The sequence below is a fragment of the Haliotis rufescens genome, unplaced genomic scaffold, assembly GCF_023055435.1.
Source record: "Haliotis rufescens isolate VD_foot unplaced genomic scaffold, xgHalRufe1.0.p SCAF_16, whole genome shotgun sequence".
Taxonomy (NCBI): domain Eukaryota; kingdom Metazoa; phylum Mollusca; class Gastropoda; order Lepetellida; family Haliotidae; genus Haliotis; species Haliotis rufescens.
Window position 1 is genome coordinate 9,852,189 of NW_025963846.1, and position 11,817 is coordinate 9,864,005.

The following is an 11,817-nucleotide window of genomic DNA, read 5'->3' on the forward strand; positions in this document are numbered from 1 at the left end:
TGTCTGGTCCAGACTCGATTATTTACATACCGCCGTCTTATAGCTGGAATATTGTTGAGTGCGGCGTTAAACAAGAAACCAACACTTTAGGAGCCTTGTGGTTAAAGCGTTCGCTTGTTTCGTCGTAGGCCCGGTTTGGATTCCCCACATGGGTACAATGTAAAAAGCACATTCTTATGTCCCCCGTCGTGATATTGCTGGAATATTGCTAAAAGCGGCGTAAAACCATACTCACTCACTTACTCATCTGAGTATATAGTTCATAGAGCTGGAATATTTCTGAGAGCGGCGTTAAACAAAAAACCAACCAACCAACCAATTTGAGCAATTCCAATACCCCCTTGAACTTAATGTCAACGTCCTTCCTTATCATGGGCTAATCAAAGTTATAAAGAAATACCAAGACACGTTGAAAATAAGTAAACCAACATCTTTTGTCCAATTGGATGAAAGTGTCATTATTTTAAATTGAATGCGTGTTATTTAAATATATAGTACGTGTTCTTTCTGAGTTAGAGTGGGGAAAATATCAATTTTAAACACTATAAACATTATATTCACACCAGGTATATCATAAAGAAATATTTCTTAAAGCAAAATCCAACAAGCTAAGCTCTATACCGAGTGGACACCATGAACTAACTCATGTAGGTATGTCTACTTCTGGAGTCCAGTTACCTTGAATTCAAATGTATAATTGTTTTTGCTAACTTAAATTTATGTTTTGATGTCACTATATTAAACCCTTTTATGGGCTAGTACAGACAGTGGTTTGGTTTATTGTTTAACGCCGCACTCAGCAATATTCCAGCTATATGACGGTGGTCTGTTAAGAATCGAGTCTGGACCAGGGAATCAAGTGATTAAAATCATGAACATCGATCCACGCAATTAGGATCGATGACAAGCATCAACCAAGTCAGCAAGTCTGACCACCCGATCCCGTTAGTCGCCTTTTATGGCAAGCATGGGTTGCTGAAGACCTATTCTACCCCGGAATCTTCACGGGTAATACAGACAGTGAGTGGATGTGAGTGTGAATGAGTGTTTATGTCAATGTCCAATATTAAAAATCCACAATATCCATATCCCAATATCAATGGTTACTATTAATATCAACATGCATAAAAATAGCTCCTGGAATTGATTGAATAACCTTGCCTGTGTTTTCTGCATATCTATTCTTACTTGGGCCAGGCACTACCCTAGATGTCAGGTCTTATCTGTAACAGGGACTCAGAAATATTATATATATTACAAAAACAAAGGTTTCATTAAACACTAAATATTTATAGTCAAGATGTTTCATCCGATTTGACGTAAATATGCGTATCGCGACCTATGTATCGTTTCTTCCCTACTGAATACATGAAATGCATATCTCAGTTTCACACAGGGCACTAAACTGGAACAAAGTCCCAGTTGACGGAGGAGAAGACACCGTGGAGCATCGTCTCGCCTTCATGTGACGCAGGCTGTACACGTTGACGACATCTGGGAAGCCCAGCATCACGGGTATTGCGGCCGAGGATCATAGTCCGTGCGAATCGGGGAATCGAACCCGTGATCAGCGAATCATGGCACGGCTAAGGGACGCAACTCTGTATAACGCTTTAGAAAACCCGCTGAGATAGGACTAACGTCCCGACCATGAACCTTCTAACATAGGCTAACGTCTAGTCTCTAAAATGAAAATATTTTACAGGAAAATCAATTTTAAAGTATCTTAATTAAATATATATCATAAAAAGGAGCCAAGAGACTCTCTTCGTTTTCTGAAGCTGCAATAGGCGTTCATATTTTTATAGACTTGTATGTGATATATTGGATGTATTAGTACAAGAGATGCTAGCTATGCGTGCCTGGCGTAACAGCACATTACTCCGCGTTAACAATCCTTTCCCGTTTCACTTGTTAAACCTTTTAAACTTACAAACTGAACACTTCATATTCTATAAGGAGTAACTAAGAGGCCACATCTTTTTACAATATAAACCTTGAAAGAGAAGAAGTAAAAAGGCGTCTGTACTTAAAAGAAAAAAGAACTTACACAGTCTCTTTCTACTTGTAATAGGTGTGAGTTGTGAGTGTTGGAAGCGATGAAGCTGCACCGTCAGCCATTGTAACATCACTTTACATTATATCACAGACGTGGAGCAATTAAAAATACATACTGTATTGATATCACACTGCATGGCCTTTGTGGTCCCACTCCCGTTACACGTAGTATATAACCTATTCTCTTTCATCTCAACACCGACTATGCAGTATTAGGTGTGATACACTGCACGTGAACAATTGGGGCTTTATATGTCTGCATATCCTTCAGTTTTAGTGCCGTTTACTTAAACGCAAAGTCCCATCAAAGTATCTCGCACCATTGGACACTTCTTTGATTTTCTGTAAAAAAAATAAAATGTATGAATATTTATTTGAAACCGTGAGAATGGATTTTGTGTCCAGAAAGACTTCGTTCATATGGAGTTAAAGGTGCAGAAAGTATACAGTGAGGAAGAAAGGTGTTAGATGCTTGTAGTTGTGTAGGGGTAGACGTTGGTAGTTTTTTATGTGATACTGAGAGAGAGAGAGAGCGAGAGAGTTACTGGAGGCAACGTTTCTGTCATGGCCAGTCAAGCGAGTACCAGCCTGTCAAATCCGTGAGGTAATATTGGCAGGTTTAGGCTGTTGAATGTCAGAATACATCACGTGAAGCAAGCATATCGCCTTCCAGGTTAATCATGACTACGCCCCCCCCCCCCCCCCCCCCCAACACACACACACACAACCCCCCCCCTCCATTCCAACACCCACATACATCACCTGCATTATCTCACTGGGGACCAGGGCTAAGTAGTAGTTAGGGAAACTGATATGTACCTGGTATCTCCTGTTTTGTTCCTGTTTTGTGCCTGTATTGTTCCTGTATTGTTCTTGTTCTATAACCTATATGTCCAGGGTGTCACAAATCAAGCCTACTTAGAGGGACGGGGAGAAGATCAGCGTTGATTAAAACCGAGACGCGCCCTCGGCTATAGTGGCACGACCCCCAGGGCTGAACATGAGCTGCTATTAACGGATAGGCTGACACTCATTACTGGAAAGCGTTTTGTTGGTGTTATGTATTCATAGCAGGCCGTAACGAATATTGCATTTTACCGGCGAGCCCCGTGTGTCCCGAACAAGTATAGAAGGTGTGTGTGGTAGCTCAGTAGTTCGGTCGTCACATCGTAACCACAGGTTCTATTCCCAATGTGGTCACACCGCAACAGTGGTATTTGGTTAACTTTTTTTGGAAAAAGAGGCGTAAAGCTTTACATATTTACCCATAACAAGCAGAACCAAACACGGGGATAATAATAATAAATGGATATTTGTAATACGCTTTAGGCCATCCGTTGACGCATTCTCAATGCGCTAACACCATCATAACCAATCGATCAGTGTGCACTCAATTTTCTTTTTCAGCTCCCTAGGGAGTATGCAACCAAAGATGCACGTGAGGCGCTATAAGGTTCACGGTCACATAAGATCTCATCCTACCGGGTACCCATTTACTGCTGGGTGAATAGAGGTCCATTTTAAAAAAAAATAATTAAAAAATCTGACATTTCTTGTGCTACACGTGCTTCAGTGTAGGGATGAAACATGTGACGTAATAATTATAGTGATGAAGATAATGATGCGCAATACGCCGATGTGACACTCGTCGTGGTATAATATTGGTAGCTCGTTCGTCGATAGATATAAAAGACGAAAATAATCAGTACTGAACTGCCGGGCAAAAGAAAGTGTACACTTGACAATTGGATTTGACCAAAACGTTATACAAATGTTATCAGGCTGAAAACAGTAGCAGAAAACTGCAAGCTTAAGGTCCATAACACAACCGTGATATCCGTATCAAATACATCACCATCAAATAAACCATTTCTTGATGGTTTTATTTTTAGCAACCGTCAAACATGGGTGTATACTTTCTTTTGTCCGGCAGTTTAATTTTGGTTTGGTTTGTTGTTTTACGCCGCACTCAGCAATATTCCAGCTATATGACGGCGGTCTCTAAATAATCGAGTCTGGACCAGACAATCCAGTGATTAATAGCATGAGCATCGATCCACGCAATTGGGATCAATGACATGCATCAACCAAGTCAGCGAGCCTGACCACCCGATCCCGTTAGTCGCCTCTTACGACAAGCATAGTTTAGTAGTGACATGGTAAATGTAGGATGAGTGTAGTAGACTACAAAGTATTGGTTATTTCACCATTAGCCCACAGTGGTACACGGTACATATTCATGGCATCATGAAGATAACGGTATGAGGTATTATGCTGTAAGGGTATACAATATGGACACCTTACTGACCAACGTTAGTATTCGACATGCTGTAAAAGGCGACTATGCTTGTCGTAAGAGGCGACTAACGAGATCGGGTGGTCAGGCTCGCTGACTTGGTTGATACCAATTGCGTCAATCACTGGATTGTCTGGTCCAGACTCGATTATTTACAGACCGCCGTCATATAGCTGGAATATTGCTGAGTGCGGCGTTAAACAACAACCAAACAAACAAACGACTAGAATTCGAACTTTCGTTGACGCATTTGATTTGACCAAAACGTTATACAAATGTTATCAGGCTGAAAACAGTAGCCGAAAACTGCAAGCTTAAGGTCCATAACACAACCGTTATATCCGTATCAAATACATCACCATCGAATAAACCATTTCTTGTTTGATTTATTTTTAGCAAGAAGGGTGTTTACCTTCTTTTGTCCGACAGTTTTATAGAAATGGTAAAAGTAGGATGAGTGTGGTACAGAGTACATATAATGGCATCATTAAGATAACAGTATGAGGTATTATGCTGTAAAGTTATAAACCATAGACACCTTATTGACCAATGTTAGAATTCGACATTTCGTAAAGGTATTTTGACTTATCAAATACAGTAAACTACGGTTATAACGAACACGCTTATAAAGAACTGACGGATATAACGAACTACTTTTTTGGTCCCGATAATTAGCTGTATTATGCTGTATATATGCTTATAACGAACTACGGTTATAACGAACTAAAATTAGTAGTCCCTTTGAGTTCGTTATAACCGTACTTTACTGTATACATTTGATACATTTGTTCAGGGGACATAATACCTTTATGTTACTGGTTGTGAACAGACCGTGAAGCTTATACAAGCTGGGATGACTAGGACAATAAACAGGTAAGAATAACAATTACACTCAAATACTTACAGATCTTTCCGTGTAAGGGGAGGTATACCATTACCTGTTGTTGGTAATGTTAATCTGGTGTACCTCAACATATCATGTGTATATACCTCTCATCACTTGGTTGTTGTCACTCCAGCTTGATAACGATGTAAGAGTCTACGTCGAAACGTCGCTAAATGCAATAAACTAGAAGTTGTTATAAAGCAAGTACAGTATACTACGGTTATAACGAACACGCTTATAACGAACTGACGGATATAACGATCTTAGTTTTTTGGTCCCGACTATTTGCTGTAGTTCTGCTGTATATATGCTTATAACGAACTACGGTTATAACGAACTGAAATTAGTAGTCCCTTTGAGTTCGTAGTTTACTGTAGTATGTGGTGGGGTGTCTGCACTGTATGTACATACGTAGCACACGTGGTGGCTCAAGTCGTGTTGCGGTGGTGGTGTGGTGTTGGTCGTGTCGGAGAAGGTGTGCAGTCGTCGTTGTAGTCGTTGAGATGACTCCTGAAGCTGTTAGAGGGTGTCTTGGTCAGGTGGTTTCACAACGCTTCATTGCAAACCTCGTTAATGAATTACTCTGAAAAGAAAACAAAACTGAAAACAGTTTGAGCTGATTTCCTTAATAAACTTACCATCATTTTCTGGTAGTTGAAGCAGTTCCCTTTCCTGGTTTATTCCATGACTCAGATGCTTCGACTTCTGGTTTGCATGGTCAAGTGGTTAAGGTGTTCGCTCGTCTCACCGGGTTCGATTCCCAATATGGACACAATGATCCCATTGTGTAGCGTCGCCGTTTCCATCAATCAGCTGTTGAAGGCGGAAAGGCGTATACCGGGGCGCGGAAGGCCCAATTCGTTTGTAATTTGTTTTTTTGTATGTTTGTTGCTCAACGCCACATCCAGGTGTATGACGACAGTCTATTAAAACCGAGTCTTGACAATCCAGTGATTGATATCATGAGCATCGATCTATGCAATTGGTATACGATGATCTGCATCAACCATGTCAGCGATCCTGACCACCCGATCCCGTTAGTCGCCTCTTACGACAAGCATAGTCGCCTTTTACGACAAGCATAGTCGCCTCTTACGACAAGCATAGACGACTTTTACGGCAAGGCACGTCAACGAAGCAGTTGATGATTACCCTGGCTACACACATACTACTTCTCGGTTGGACACCAGTCATGTATTTTACAGACTGGAACTAGATCAAGAAGGGGCCCAGGGTCGTAGCAGGGGGAAATTAAAACGGAGCCAGTCATGTTACTGTACATTTCTATCTTAAACACTTAAACAGCTTATCAAACGCAGACCAAACACAAGCAGGCCCGTACAAAACATCTAAAATAGATATCACAAAGATATCCCTTCCACGTTCTAGGCATAACATGCTGTAAGGGGAGAACAGTTTGATCATTATGATCAAACTCGGTTATCCTCAAAGACAACAATATCGAACCATCCCAGCAACGAAACTTCTGACCAAGATTCGCTCCGATCAGAACCTACGCCCTGTGTCCCCAGTGCATATATTACGCTTGAACCCGTTCCTCAAAGCGATCTTAAGCCTGAAGGGTACTTCCATATTTGGACCCGTCAAGATTCGGGTTAGAATAGGTCTTCAGCAACCCATGCTTGTCGTAAGAGGCGACTAACGGATCGGGTGGTCAGGCACGGTGACTTGGTTGATGCATGTCATCGTATCCCAATTGCCCAGATCGATGCCTATGATATCAGTCACTGGATTGTCTGCCTCAGACTCGATTATTTACAGCCCGTCGTCATATAGCTAAGTGCGGCGTTTATAAACAACAAACAAACAAACAAACAAAGAAAACAACTTCCATATTTGAACACTGACAGTCGCACTAAAATCGTTTTCAACGGGGTCCTATATCGGATGATATCACTGCTGACTCACTCACTGTAACCAGCGACCATTTCAAGGCAACTCTGCTCATATCTCACGGAAATCACCCTGCCATTATACTTCACTTACATCCTCTATAAAACGTGACAGCCATCTTGACGTTATGATCAATGAGAAAATGATTGTCGCGACGGAACGCACTGTCCGTGACCCTGGAGTCGGGTGCACGTGAGCCGGCGATCCCTGGGTCTTCAATCATGACTTTATGATTCCTTAAATCAAGCCTGAGTATGGTCTACCCTTTGAACCGGGTGTTTTATGGCGGGGCCTAAAGCTCGTCTGTCAGGCCCATCATTCGATGGTTCAAGTTGTCAACAATCTGGTAGGGTCATCGGATCTTAGGCATGCGCTCTGGAGGCTAATCGACGAGTGGCGCTCATGGTATATGGCCTGTTACGCACTGTGATGGGTTTATAATGGTTTTACCATATACGGTATGGCCATTGCATCGGTTCAAAAGAGCCAAGTTCAATTCTGCCAAAACATTTCATCTTTCAACTTTTACACCACTATCCCACACGAAGAACATAAGGAAAAACTTGTCATGTGCCATTTGTTACAAAATATGGTGTCCATAGATATAGTTACATATCTATCTTGAAAGGTTCGGGCAAATTTATCAAAAATAAAAGCAAATTTCATCTGAGGCTTACCGAGAAAATAATGCGTGAAATCTAAGTGAAATTTGGGGATAAGATTGTCAAAATCAAATCAAGGAACTTTAGCTATGAATTTAACTTAAGCTTCAGGTGTATCGATGATCTGATATCCCTCAATAACAGTCAAATAGCCAATTCCCTTCCACTGATTTACCGCCATGAGCTAGAAATTAAGGACACCAGTGAAACCGCCTCATCGGTTTCCTGTTGAGATCTGTGCATAAAGATTCTCAAGACTGTAAGAGGGACGACTTTCCAATAGTCAGCCTTCCATTGATGTCGTGTATTATTCCAATGACTCAAGTCTTTGCTGTCTACATTTCACAACTTTTAAGGTACATGCTCCTTCTACGAAGATTTCAAAGAGTGACATACGACCATCGCTCAAAAGTTGTTTGATCAGGGCCTCAGCATTGAAGGCCTCAGTTAAGCTTTCAAATGGTGTAAACACGTAGAGGACATTTCCAAATTTGACACATCAGTGACTTAAATGATGTCCGGTGCAGTTCCCAATTTTCACTTTACCATATATTCCCGTGTTTTGATTTGTTTTCAAGTGAACAATTGATTTGCCTTTGCATGTGTTTGTGACGGGTGTCACTAATGGGACAGGATATCATACTAATGATTATACCATAAAGTATAGTAATTGCATGGGTTTATGATGATTATACCATATAAAGTATAGGCATTGCGTGGGTTTATAAGGATTATACCTCATACAATATAGGAATCTGAAACGGAATCAGAACATGGAGGCTTAAAGGCGTAGTGCCGTCAGGGGCGACGCAGTGGATCGGGTGGTCGGGCTCCGTGACTTGGTTTATTGGTTATATCCCAACTGCGTGGTTGGATGCTTATGATATTAATCACTAGATTGTGTGGTCCAGACTCGATTATCAACTCAGCGCCGTCATGTGGCTAGAATATTGACGAATAAGGTGTTTGCGAACAAACAATAGCAAAACATGAGACACACAAAATCTCTGAAATGTGAAGTTCTAATTAAGATGATGACTTTGTATGCCGTTTTACCATGAAATCTGTACAGAGAGGGTTGTTCGATAATATGAAGGCATCCCATTCCATGGTGTTTAGCAGAACATTCGATTCCTGTCGCTGTTTGTGTTTTAGTCAACCCTACAAAGGTAAGGATAAGTACGGTGGCCCATAAGGGACATGAGTCTGTTTTTCAATATTTTGATATTTCACTTACTGTTATCGTAACCTTTTGCCAATTAACACGATTTGTCATATACATATGTGATAAATCATGTAAAAAGAAGATATTGAATCGCTGAAAAGTGAAGCGAAAATGTCAAAAACTAAAATGAAAATGTCAAAAACAAAAGCGAAAATGTCAAAAACTAAAATGATAATATTTCTACCGCGGTGGAAATAGTTTTCTGTATTTTCATTTTCGTTTTTGACATTTTCATTTTAGTTTTTGACATTTTCGCTTTTGTTTTTGACATTTTCGTTTTTGTATTTGACATTTTCATTTTAGTTTTTGACATTTTCGATTCACATTTCAACGATTCAATAGCTACTTGAAAGTAAATTTTCCATGTTTTCGGTTGTTTTTATATATGATTTATCACATATATGTGTGACAAATTGTGTTAATTTGCAAAAGGTTACGATGAAAGAAAGTGAAAGATCAAAATATTGAAAAACAGACTCCATGTCCCTTATGGGCCACCGTAGATAAGAATTTATGGATGAACAACTTCTTTGTTACAATTAAGAGCGACGTTTCGGTGCAGGTTCTAACACCGTTATCAAGCAAGGTAAGTAAGACATGATTTTGCTCATCAAAACCCCCTATCAAGTTAGCAAGCATCATTATTAGTGTGTGTATGTTGGTCAATTTAATCCACCTCCCAAATACTATCGGGCATCCCGCATGTCTGCCTTGTCTGCTTGTCTACGCAGTGACAACACCCGACATGCAGCCATTTTTGACCTGCAGGTGCTTGTCTCTTGACCTCCCATATTTGCATATATGCCCGACAAACGCGCATGCTCTTTGCATGACTCCATTTGACGAGCGGGATATAGAAATACACAGGGAAGGGGGATAAAAGTCTTAGTGATCCCCAAACCATTAAATGTGACCTACTATATTACAATGAGTGCTTTGCCTTTTCATTCTCACATGAAGACCACCACTGTAGAAAATAATTAAATGTTAAATGTTTCGCGGAATGCTCACGAGTTTCCGCGAGCATTGTTGTCGACTGAGGATAATCCATATTTAGACAACCTTTACGAGAAGACTTCATTTGAACATGCGTCACCGGCCCCGCTGTTTCACGGAGGGTCGAGTTGGAGGAATACTTGGATTTCTAAAACAGTAGATATCTATGAGCAGCAGAATAATGGAGAGTTGTTATTTTTCCCGGTTTCATGATATTGATGTTACTTTGTTTCCATTTACATATTAATGACACGTGTTGACCCTATTCAGGTATAACAATGTCCACGTTCTTGTTATTGTGACAGATTTGTTATGGCTAAATAATGCTTGCTTGAATTGTAGTGCTGCTTCGTGCTTTCGCGAAACAATAACAGTTAGTATTCGGAATAAATCGGTATATTTCCGGGTTTGAGCCAGGTGGATATTTGTTTTTAAATGTCGTGTTACAAAGACTTTGGAATTTGCGTCTGTGGCGGTTTTCATACAGATATGACCGCTTCCATGGTTTAGTGGTAGAGCGTCCGCCCGGAGAGCGAAAGGTCCAGGGTTCGATCCCCGGCCGCGTCATACCAAAAGACGTTAAAAGATGGTACTTGTGACCTTGCCTAGCGCTCGACTAGTACAAGCAGCCACACACATACACACACACACACACACACACACACACACACACACACACATTGACGTCCCTATATAAGTTCAATAATCCTGGACGCGACATTAAACCCCATTTCATCTCATTTCATACAGATAAATGTATATTCATTCATTTCTACCTATATAATGGTACAAGTTAAAGTGATTGGGGTTTGAGGTCGCTTTGAACGTTGTTTCAGTCAAACCACTGTCGGAAGAAAGCCCAAAGTGATGCAGGCCGTTGTCGGTCACGATGCACTTTGGTGAAACCCGAATATTATTAACATCAGATTTTACGCCGATACGACATTTCTATGCGTCAAGTTCTGACAACCCTTTCATAGAAGATCGCGTCAGATGAGTGAGTGAGTGAGTGAGTGAATTTGGTTTTACGCCGCGTTTAGCAATATTCCAGCAATATCACGACGGGGGACATAAGAAATGGGCTTTATACATTGTACCCATGTAGGGAATCCAACCCGGGCCTACGACGAGACCACGTAGCTTGCTTGTTTGTTGTATGCCTCTGCATGAAGTACGGACAAACTTTCCACACGAGGTCGCGTCAGGCGAATTTTATAATCAGCCAATCAACGTTGAGGATTCTAAATTCCCGCCAAAATGCATTTAAACTAGCATATACTATTTCTGTATCGCGAAAACAAATTGAAACGGCCTGTTCCGAATGTAAATAATAAAGTTCGCATTATATTGTTGTGGATATTAGCTCGTTTTTTAGAATCGCTTAGGAAAGCTGACACCTGATTGTCTCCAGAACTTACGCAACCTTCACTTAGATTTGGCTGCAAATGTTTCCTCGGGGTTCTTCTTAGGAGCGACCCGTGAAGATTCCGGGGTAGAATAGGTCTTCAGCAACGTATACTTGCCGTAAAAGGCGACTATGCTTGTCGTAAGAGGCGACTAACGGGATGGAGTGGTCAGGCTCGCTGACTTGGTAGATGCATGTCTTCTTATCCCAATTGCGTGGATCGATGCTCATGATGTCAATCAATGTACTGTCTGGTCCAGACTCGATTATTTACAGACCGCCGTCATATAGCTGGAATATTGCCGATTGCGGCGTTAAACAAAACACAAACAGAGAAACAAAGCTGGTGTGATGTTAATAGGTACCACCGACAGT